Below are 12,191 nucleotides of genomic sequence, written 5' to 3'. Positions count from 1 at the left end.
CCAACCATCGCAACCCACCACCACGACCACCACCCACCACCACCATCAGCAACCACCACTACCACCACCAACCACGTACCACCACCACCCACCACCAACCATGACCACCAACCATCACAACTACCACCAGCAGCACCAACCACCACCAGCAACACCAACCACCACCACCCACCACCACCCACCACCACCCACCACCACCAACTACTACGAGCAACCACCACCACCCACCACAACCAACCACCACCACCAACCACCCTAACCACCACCAACCATTAGAAAAACATTTATTATTTATCGAAAAACATTTATCATTCATCAAAAACAATTATCATCCGACAATTATCATTCATCGAAAAATATTTACCATTCATCAAACATTTATCATTCATAGAAAAACATTTATCATTCATCGAAAAACATTTATCATTCATCGAAAAATAGTTATCATTCATCGAAAAAAATTATAATTAATCGAAAAACATTTAAACATTCATCGAAAAACAATTATCATTCATCAAATAGTTATCATTTCATCAGACAATTATCATTCATCAAATATTTATCATTCATTAGAGAAAAATTATCATTCATCTAAATTATTTTTCATCAAATAGTTATCATTTTTAATAGTCGGTTATTATTCATAAGAAAACAATAACCATTCATCACAAAAAGATTATCTTGCATTAAAATATTTTATATCATCAAACATTTTAATATAGTTACAAAAGTAGAAGAATTTCAAATAGTTGATATAATATGATTAGTTCTATAAAAAAGAATAGGGCATTCCGAGAATCGAACTCGGGACCTCCCGCACCGAAAGCGAGAATCATACCACTAGACCAAATGCCCAATTATCAAACAATTATCATTTATCTAATTATTGTCATTCATATAAAAAACACTTATCTTTTATGAGAATACGGTTATCATTCATCATAATGCTATCATTCATTAAACACTTCTCATTTATCAAAAAACAGTATCATTCATTAAGCATTTATCATTAATCAAAATACCCGATAATTGATAAAAATATCAAATGAATAATAAAAGTAGCTGATGAATGATAAACGATGAATGATAAAAGAAGGTGATGAATGATAAAAAGTACCTGATGAATGATAAAAATATCAGATGAATGATAAAAATACTCAGTGAATGATAAAGATAGCTGGTGAATGATAAGCGAGAATGACAAAATAACGTGATGAATGATAAAAAGGAGGTGATGAATGATAAAAAGAAGGTGATGGATGATAAAAAATAAGGTGATGAATGATAAAAGTTAGGTGATGCATGATAAAAAGGGGGTCAATGATAAAAAAAGATTTAATGAATGAAAAAAAATGATAAAATAAATGATAAAAGATTTGCCAAAAAAATGAGGTGAAGAATGATAAAAAAAACTAGATGAATGACAAAAAAGGAGGTGATGAATGTTAATAATAAGGTGATTAATGATTAAAAAAAGGTGATGAATGATAAAAAACAAGATGAATAATAAAAAGTAGGTGATGAATGATTAAACACGAGATGAATGATAAAAAAGATATAATAAATGATAAAAAGGAGGTGATGAATAATAACAATGAGGTGATGAATGATGAAAAACAAGATGAATGATAAAAAGGAGGTGATTAATGATAAAAATGAGGTAATGAGTGATAAAAATAAGGTGATGAATGTTAAAAAAAACAAGATGAATGAGAAAAACTAGGTGATGAATGATTAAAATTTTTTATCATTCATCAGAAATTTTTTATCATTCATTACCTCATTTTTATCATTCATCACCTCATGTTATATCATCCATCTATTGTTTTGTAATCACCGAAATAGGAGAAGGTGATAAAAAGTTAAGGAAAAAAAGTAATAAAACTTGGTCTATCATGCACGTACGTATAATAGATGTTCACTTTGACTTATTAATTATTAACCCACAAGCTTAGGACAAAACTCTTGCAGTGCTAACCAACACAACCCATTTCAGCCCAATAAAGAAAGTCACCCACTTTAAACCATAACCAGCCCAACCATTATCATTTAACTATAAAATGAACATTAGACCATCTAACCATTTTATTCTATATTATCTAGCATGCTGCATATCCATCTTGTTCCATTACCCAACCCGGGCGACCCTCTATTTTGCTACCACTAGTCTAAATAAAGATCATGAAATGGTCAATCTTGAATTTAACAAAAGGATATAAATTGAAATAAGGTCGTCTTCCTTCTCCCCTCGGTTACGGCTATTATTCAACGCCCTTAAAATTTCAGGTGTGACCTGCATCAAAAGGGATCACCTTTTACCCTTAGCACTTTCACATATTAAAACCTAATTAGCTACTTTATAGATGGCGACACAATACCAATTTATGTCTCTGTTTCTTCACAAGATAATTGATGTCATCTTTTTGCTCCTTTGTCAGTTCATGTTTGTACCTGCAAATAATTATTCATTATTCATTAATATTCAAGATATGATGAACTAAACCTTTCCATAAAGTGAGAAGTGACTGATGCCATATCACAGGCATATCTCTAGAGTCTTCACAAAATCTCATAAAATGTGAAATCATTGCATGAATAACTCGATATGGCAAAGCCTATTTCTTCTCAACTAACAGCTTTATGAAGTAACTACATCAAGAAACCATTATTAATAAAGTATACCTAGTTAATAACCAGAACATCAGGTAACTCTGATTTATAGCATGTGCAAACCTTGTTGTACCTCCATACTCCAGGTCTGCAAGTTTCATTAACGCAAGACTGCACATTTTAGACAACACTTTAGTTATATTTCTAGTCATATAGCACAAAAAGCTTAAACTTTTAGAGTTCTAGTATAATTTTGTTTCACTTTTCCTGTTTCAAAACTCTGATAGAAATTTGTATTTAAACTAAAGTTGACAATGATACCTCGAATGAAGTAGTGGAATGGACACTTTTTGAAGAATGCTTCCAATAATAACTGCTTCTCTCAAATTACAGGTCCTTGACTATAATAAAGATACAAAATTCTCTTATAATTAAGATCTGATGAACTCAAACAAATATATATAATCACATTTATTCAAAATTTGATAAATTTGTACCTCACATAGAGGAAACAAAATTCCTTTAATAAAGGCAACTGGTTGTATACAGCCTTTTTTAAAGCTTGATATAATGCAAAATGGAGTTTTTTGTTCTTCCTTATATCTTGTCTAATACGAGGGAGTAAAACGAATTTGAAAAACTTCTCCACTTTCTTTGAACTCATATTTGAAGCAAGGATTCAGGTGGCTTGGTACAATGCATTAGGCGACCATTTTTCTGGTTCGGTCAAGTAAAGAAGTTCTTCCCAGTGTTGCTTTGCTGGTATGCTTTTAAATACTAATGGCAATTTTCCTGATGTATATTTCCTAATGTGTCCAATGCAATACAACATAAGCAATTTAGTAAGTCTGATGTATAGTAAAATAAAAAATCAAAGTGACAGAATACCAAACGAGAATTCTAAATTGCCGTTATCTTCCGAAATCCATCTTCCTATTTCGTATGTCAGCATCCCTTCTTCCATCACAAATCTGTATAAAGAATTACATTTATAACTGAACGTAAATATTTAATCACCTAAAAGCAGTAAAATAAACAGGCCTTTCTCACAGGCATTTCCTCAAACACCTTACGAGCATTATAAACAAGTCCGTTTCTAAACCATTCACTTATCAAGCTAGTCCTGCAAACAACATACGCATTATTCAAACACATGTTTAGCCAATTTCCACATATTTATAATTTGAATACATAAAAATGAACGCATACAAGAGTACCTACAGTTTAACTGAAAACATTTTAATACCGTATTAATATAACCAAAAATAGCAGGTCAGTTACTTAACTTCATTTACGATTGGTTACTGTCACAATTACTTAGAACAAAACTCATTTAAAATTGAAGACTCTGGTGATGAACAAGAACAAAATAGCAATCTTCATCTTCAACAATGATTTTTTCGATTTAGAAGTTTTTAGGTCGTGATTTATACACGAAATATGTTGAAAATCATGTTTCTAACCTTCATTAATCATTAGCTTAATCAGAAACAACATCTATGCTTCGAATTCGATCTTCAAAATTTTTGTTGACTTTTTGATTTCGAAGTTTGACTCACAAATTCACATTCGATTTAGCGAATTAAGAGCTAAAAACTTGCAGAAACATTCACCTAATGATTGTGAACAACTCTACATTTACACTTTTTGCTAAGTCGTTCCAAATTTATCCATGAACCAAAACAGCTCGAGTTTATGAAGAACTATGAACACGATCTCAATCTTCACTGTTTTAAAGTTGTTAGTCCGATCTGATGATATACGATCGTTAGGTTTTTTGATGTAGATCACTTCTCTATGTTCAAATTGGGTTGATAAACGTTGATTGCAGGTACACAGATTGAATGCGATAGATGTGTGATACCAGATTCATTAAATTAAAGTGTGTTCAGACTTTTATTAAATGACCATATTACCCCTCTGCGTTTTTCATATTAAATTACACTTATTCTTAAAATTATAAAATGGGAGGCCCAAATTCACTTATCCAGTTTGTACCCCATTTAGTGCTTACCTATGGATCGTTCCACTATATATATATATATATATATATATATATATATATATATATATATATATATATATATATATATATATATGTGAGTGTGTGTGAATATACAGTATTATGTACAAAAATATATATAAGCAAATACGTATTCTGTTTCAAATCATTGTCAATCTGTAGATGATTTTTGTTTTCTGTCTTTAAGCTCGTACCAATCACTGAATCAATCCAAAAATCTGTTAAAGAGATCGTACTATATTCGATATCAGCTTTATTATTTTTTTATGTCGACAGTTGGTTAGGGGTCGATGTCAATTGTCAAATACAAATAATGGTGATCGAATTTGTTACTGCATCATTCCCTCAATCGCATTATATAGCACCTACTGCAATTCATGGAACTAAAAACAGAAAACATATAGAAAATAAAGAAATAAACACCGTAAACCTCTGTTCTTGTTTCTTTTTGGCCATATTTCGATTTCGAACCAATTTTCAAAATCTAAAAATGCAATTTTGTTAGTAATCCTAATGTCAAACTTTCTACAAATTTTCAAATTATACTTCCTCATATCGATTACGAATTCGAGAGTCAAAGTTTTAAACCAAAAAGTCAACCGATTCTTATTAATTTGAATTCATAATTTAAATGATGTTTCTGTTGTAACTGATGGTCCCCGAAGATTTTAGGAACGATTTTCCACATAATTCATGTAGTAATTAACATCTAAAACAGTCCTAAATTCATATTCAAAATTTGAAGTTCATGTTCTTAAACTGTAAGTATCAAAAGCTTGTTTTCAAATCAATTTGAAAAATATATAAATGCAGTTGTGTTTGGAATCTTATATTCAAACTATATGTAAGTTTTCATGGTCCAATTTATTCTATCGAGTTTGAATTTTTGAGTCAAACTTTTAATTTAAAAAGTCAACCGTATTGTTCTTGAAGAAATTCGAGTCAGTGTCATTATTTCTGGTTCGATTGATAATTCTAGAGTATTAGGATGATGAATTGGAAGATATTTCAAGAAGGAATCGGGGTCTCAAAACATCTTAATTTTAAAATCAAATTATGAACTCATTTTTTTTCTCTCGCGTATTCAGCTACTGCTGCTGTGTTTTTTTTTTATTTAATTTTTTTTCTTTCCTCGTAATTTACATCTCCAGGGTCTGATTGTTTATGTTTCATTTACAAATTATAAATCATACTATTAGATTGATGTTAGGATCGTACTTGGGTTAATTTGATTCTGTGAAGAAGAAGAGAAAGGGAAACAGAAAAAGATTGGTTATATATTTTTAAAACGGGTAATAATCAGAAAAGCAGATACGGAGGAGTGGTTTGGGGTGTTAGCGGTTAGCGTGAGGTTACGGGTTCGAGCCCGGTTCGGAGCGTTTTATTTTTAGAGGAAGCTTTTGAGGTAGTTCTCAATTTTTAAAAACTATTATTATTACTATTATTAATATTATTGTTAATATTATTTTTATTATTGTTGTTATTGATATTATAATTAATAATTGTTAGTATTATCATTATTTGTTAGTATTATTATATTGTATGATGAAACTTAGGGTTATTATTATGATTATCATTATTATTAGAATTATTATTAGTATTATGATGAAAATAATAAAAGTTACCATTTATTATTACTAACAATTAAAAGTTACAAATATGATTACTATTATTATTATCATTATTACTAATAGTATTATCATTACTAGTATTATTATTAAGTAATATTAGTATTAATATTATCATTAGTATTACTAAAAGTAAATACTAATATTATTAATCTTACCATTTTAATATTATTATCAATATTATAAATATGATTAGTATTATTAATATTATTATAAAAATGATACAATTTATTAGTACTTTCATAAAAAAAATAGTATTATTATCATTTTTAAAAATAGTAGAACTATTATTAATAACATAAGTATATTATTAATGTTATTATCATTATTTTTATCACTACTAATATTAACTTAGTATAATTAGAACTACTGTTTGGATAAACAAATGAAATACATAAATATATATATTTAACGCATATAACATAACAAAATATTTTATTATATAAAAGGAATATATGAAATATAAATATATTATTAATATAAAAATAACATCATTAATAAGTTGTATATATAAACTTATTCGATTACGATTACGTGTGTTAATATATATACAAATGATATAGTTTCGTGAATCCAAGGCCAACCCTACACTTGTTCAATGTCGTCATACGTATTTTTACTACAAAATACGGTATTGTGAGTTTCATTTGCTCCCTTTTTAAATGCTTTTGCAATATATATATTTTTGGGACTGAGAATACATGCGCTGCTTTTATAAATGTTTTACGAAATAGACACAAGTAATCGAAACTATATTCTATGGTTGGATTAACGAAATTGAATATCACCCTTTTAGCTTGGTAGCCTAAGAATTAGGGAACAGACCCCCTAATTGACGCGAATCCTGAAGATAGATCTATGGGCCTAACAAACCCCATCCAGGTTATGGATGCTTTAGTACTTCGATTTTATATACAGATGAGTGTACCTGTATATTGGGGATATTCTAGATGCATTTGTTAATGTTGATTACCAGGTGTTTATATTTCGTATGAATGACTTTTATCTCTATGACGTGCGAAATGCCTGATACGAGATGATGTTTATGAAAAATGGAATTTAAATCTTGTGATCTATTAAAAATATGGAAATGATGAATTATGATAAACTAATGAACTCACCAACCTTTTGGTTGATACTTGAAAGCAGGTTTATTCTCAGGTATGAAAGAAATCTTCCGCTGTGCATTTGCTCATATTAGAGATATTACTTGGAGTCATTCATGACATATTTCAAATGATGTTGCATTCCAGTCGTTGAGTTCAACAAGATTATTATTAAGTCAATTATAGATTGGATATATTCTGAAATGGTATGCATGCCTGTCAACTTTTGATGTGGTGAAAGTTTATCTTTTAAAAACGAATGCAATATTTGTAAAATGTATCATATAGAGGTCAGAACCTCGCGATGTAATCAACTATTGTGAATCATTTATAATCGATATGAACGGGTCCTTTCATTATACGCATACATACATAATTCAGTCACTTACATACACCTACACAAACAACGCATATCATTAGCAAATCGCAATAATCGAATAATCAAATGTACAAGGCTAATAAAACTCACACAACCCAATATACACAATGTCGACATTCGACTCTATGGTGGACGACGAAGAGCAGTAGGTCAAACACGTTAACCACTCACCACCCATCGCAACACGTATGTGGCCGATGAAGAGCGGTAGGTCAAATACATTAACCACTCACCACTACGCACCAAGAGGCTGACGAAAAGTATAACCGAAATGTCAACACTTACCTCATTCACAAAGATGGCCGACGAAAAGTGAAACCGCGCGATATACACTTACCATCCTCCGATAAGTGGCCAACGAAGAGAGTATCCTAGCGGATAACACTCACCACTTACCCCAATACACATGTGGCCGACAAAGAGCGGTACGTCAAACATTAACCACTCACCACATGCCTCAACCCAATTGTGACCAACAAAGAGTTAATCCTTCCGGATATCACTCGCCACATAACGCAAACCAAATATGGCCAACGAAGAGCTATCCATAGGGATATCACTCACCATATTTCACAACCCAATTGTTGCCCACAAATAGCGTATCCTACTGGATAACACTTGCCACATTGCACGCAAGCAACCAAATTATATACGTACACGTATAAATATTCCACTCACCTCGGTTACTTGAAGAGCCAATCCCGCTTGAGCTCCTAGTCGTCCAAATGTAAACACCTAAGTAATTCACAAACAAATAAGCTAAACACTCTAGCTTATACTCAAAACACCATAAGTGCAATTGTGACCCATTTGCACTTACTTCCATTTTGACTAAGTCAAATCTCGCCCAAAACACCCATAATCACAATTAACTAGTGATTATATTCCAATACCACATTTTACTCAATGTTTAATCATCAAACACTTACTTGCATCATTTTGACACCAAATCCATTTTGACCAAATCTCAAGTCAAAACACCAAATTGCAAGTTAACTCACCCAATCACTAACAATCCAAGTTAACTAGTGATTTCATCAACAAATATAGTCTACAAACTAACAATATCATCATCCAACCATAAACCCACCAATATTAGGATTCTTACACCAAAACTTGACTCATTTACTCCAAACTTCCAAGAAATGGGGTTTACACCCACTTTAAAGCAAACCCTAGCATCATAAACGAATTAACACAACTAAATCTGAATTAGGGTTTTACCTTTTGAAGAAAACGAAGCTAGCACAACAACAACACAAGAAATGGGCTTCAATTTTTTTAACACAAGCTTCTTCTTCCTTTTCTCAAGCTTTCTCACTGTACTCTCTCTCTAAAACTTGAGGTTGAATATGAAAGGATAAGGTGGGTGAAGATAAGGTTGAATGAGCTCAACCTAGCCCTTTTGTGGCTTAAAACCCGTCCCCAAGTGAAAGGACCAATTTGCCCCTCATTTAAAAGTCTAAAAATAAAATCAGCACCCAAAGAGGTCCAAAAGCGGCGCTCCTAGCCCAAAAACGGCGCTCCTGGAGCCTACCAGCTCACAACTTGAAATTAAAAACGTCCGGGCTCGAATTACGGTCGTTTGGGCTTTTGATTCGCCTCAATCCGAGTTCGTATGAGGAAGTTATGACCAAATTGGTGAAGGTGCGCATAACCTCTCTTTACACGCTCCATTCTCCATGTTTCCAACACCTGACACCTCAAACATTATATTATTAATAAAATAATATACTTCATCGCTTAAACACCTCTCAGAACATTCGCGCTACAAAAAACGGGGTGTTACATAATCTTGTCGTACGGTTCCCCAAAATGAACTATGTGTTTGGGAGTTTCCAATATCGAGATTTAGAGTAGCGCATCCAACACTCGACCAAAATCTTACTTTCCTCGTCCGACCACATAACCTTTGCCGTTTTCCTTTTTTGGAGGTGACAGTTTCTTGTGTTTCTTAGACCTCCTCAATATCGGGTTGTGTCTCTTGCACTTCATCGGGTTCGTCTTCTTCGAGTGATGTGTCAAACGTAGGTATGTAAGGGCTTTGAGATTGGTTGTTTTGAGGTGTTTGTGGTTGGTTATATAGAGTTTTTTGTGGTTGGTTATATTGATGTTTGATAGTGGGGATTAGTGAGGTAATGAGGTATGAAAAATGGATTCACGGCCCAATTATTTAGTTGATGATATTGGGGATATTGCATGTTAGAAGACGAGCCCATGAGAGATTGATGTTGCCTATTTATGTGAGATTGATGGGGATTTTGATGAGTTTGATGAAGCGTGTTTTGAAGGACCGACTGCCACATATCTTCATCAACGAGATGAAGTTGTTGTTGTTGTTGTTGTTTTTGATTTTTTTTGTTGGAAGACATGTTGATGAGGTTGATGGAGATTAAAGTGAAGATGAAGTTGACAGAAGTAGATGAGAATGAGAGTTGAATGTTGGTGAAAATGAGATAGATGTAGATGTAGGTGTTCATAAATGAGATTGTAGTTGAAAAAATAACAAAAAATTATAAAAAATACTGTTATAGCCGTTTGGAAAAAAAAAATTATAAAAATAGCCGGTTGCTTCGTGATCTACCTTGTCGTTGCACAACTAAATGGAGCGCGGGTGATTGGAGGGTGGCCAACGGCGGCCGTGCTAATATCGGCGCTGTAGGAGGGCGGCTTCAACGGCGGTACCATCACGGTACCGATACGAGCACTCTTAGGAGATTCCTTAATTTGTAGTGATGTGTGACGGTGTTGAAAACGGGATCACATACTGTTGTATGTGAAACGGATGCTTGAATCAAACCAATAGTCCTCTTATTTTTGTAAAAGTTACATTTCTTAATTGCTCAATTTACACCTTGAAACCTATCGGGATCATTAACATGAATGCATTTACGCATTAATGGGGAAGAACAGAGTTACGATTATACACGAGACTGAAACTAAAGGTGGCGTGAATGCGTGATAAAATGATGTTGCAGCCATTCTGAGAAAGAAGTGACATATAAATCCCTAACGTTGTTGTATATGTAGGAGTAAACTTTCTTTATTGGCGGCTAACCTTGACTCGAGTACGACCAAATGGGATTAGTACCTATACACAATGTGTTGGCATAAGAATCACTATTTATAGTTAGTTTGTATAGTATTAGCCCATGGCGTGATTTGTGTTCGGCCCATTATTGCCCATTATGTATGTTCGTATTGTGATCCAATGCAACCAAATCAATCATGGGAAAAATATTACGAGTATCAAACAATATGTATATGAATGTCTAAATTTTATATATCGTGGATCATTTTAAATGTGCCTGTTTTTTAAGAAAGTAAACTCTTTTTGAGCTTCATCGAAGCACCAAAAGAAGATGAAATACGAGTTAGTGATAAGAAGGACATGATGAAGTGACCTTGATGAAACACAATGCTAATTTGAGGAAATATATCATTGATAAGAATAGTCTTAATGAATAATCTTATAATAAAATCATATTTTATTAAAACGTAGGCATAAACTTAACATACATCGATACTTATATATACATTTTTTTTTTTTTTGTAAGCGAGGAAACCCTCCTATGAACGAGCACATTGGCTCCCCCATATAAGGTAAAACCTAGGGTAATCAAGCCCCCCGAGCGCGAGACTTGGTACCGGGTGAATTATTACTTATATATACATTGATACATGTATGGTATATATTTATCTAAAAAAAATACAAAACATACATTTTACCTTAGTTAACTTGAAGACATTACAATATAATTGATAAAAGTCATGTCAAAAATACAAATCATGCATATTACATAAGTTAACTGGGAGATAAAAAATAATGGATAAAAGTTACGAGTAAAAAAGAATTGACCAACAGATCATAAGCCCCGTTAAGTTAGTCAATGTTGACTTTGTGAATAACTGTTTATATAGGCCAAGTTAACATCGAGTGTTCGAATCCATTAAGGCTCAACACTGGTCTCAGCCCATATATATACATTTTTTTTTTATAAGCGAGGAAACCCTCCTATGAACGAGCACATTGGCTTCCCCATATAAGGTAAAACCTAGGGTAATCAAGCCCCCGAGCGCGAGACCTGGTACGGGGTGAATTATTACTTATGTATACATTAATACATGTATGGTATATATTTATCTAAAAAAAAATACAAAACATACATTTTACCTTAGTTAACTTCAAGACATTACAATATAATTGATAAAAGTCATGTCAAAAATACAAATCATGCATATTACATAAGTTAACTGGGAGATAAAAAATAATGGATAAAAGTTACGAGTAAAAAAAGAATTAACCAACAAATCATAAGCCCCGTTAAGTTAGTCAATGTTGACTTTGTGAATAACTGTTTATATAGGCCAAGTTAACATCGAGTGTTCGATTCCATAAGGCTCCACACTGGTCTCAGCCCGTTGAACCATATTTCTGGAACAAC

At 32.5% G+C, this 12,191-nt stretch overlaps 1 non-coding gene and 1 pseudogene across 1 annotated transcript; both read right to left on the bottom strand.

Annotated features, from left to right (window-relative positions):
* Positions 1-783: 783 nt before the first annotated feature.
* TRNAR-UCG (transfer RNA arginine (anticodon UCG)) lies at positions 784-855 on the bottom strand. Its single transcript has one exon. It is a non-coding gene; the product is annotated as a tRNA-Arg (tRNA).
* Positions 856-1,819: 964 nt separating this feature from the next.
* LOC139889507 (bystin-like) lies at positions 1,820-10,434 on the bottom strand (annotated as a pseudogene).
* Positions 10,435-12,191: the final 1,757 nt, after the last annotated feature.

Source organism: Rutidosis leptorrhynchoides, chromosome 2 (assembly GCF_046630445.1).
Source record: "Rutidosis leptorrhynchoides isolate AG116_Rl617_1_P2 chromosome 2, CSIRO_AGI_Rlap_v1, whole genome shotgun sequence".
Lineage (NCBI taxonomy): Eukaryota > Viridiplantae > Streptophyta > Magnoliopsida > Asterales > Asteraceae > Rutidosis > Rutidosis leptorrhynchoides.
The sequence above is the reverse complement of the archived record's forward strand: the minus strand, read 5'-3'. Positions and strand labels throughout refer to the sequence as shown.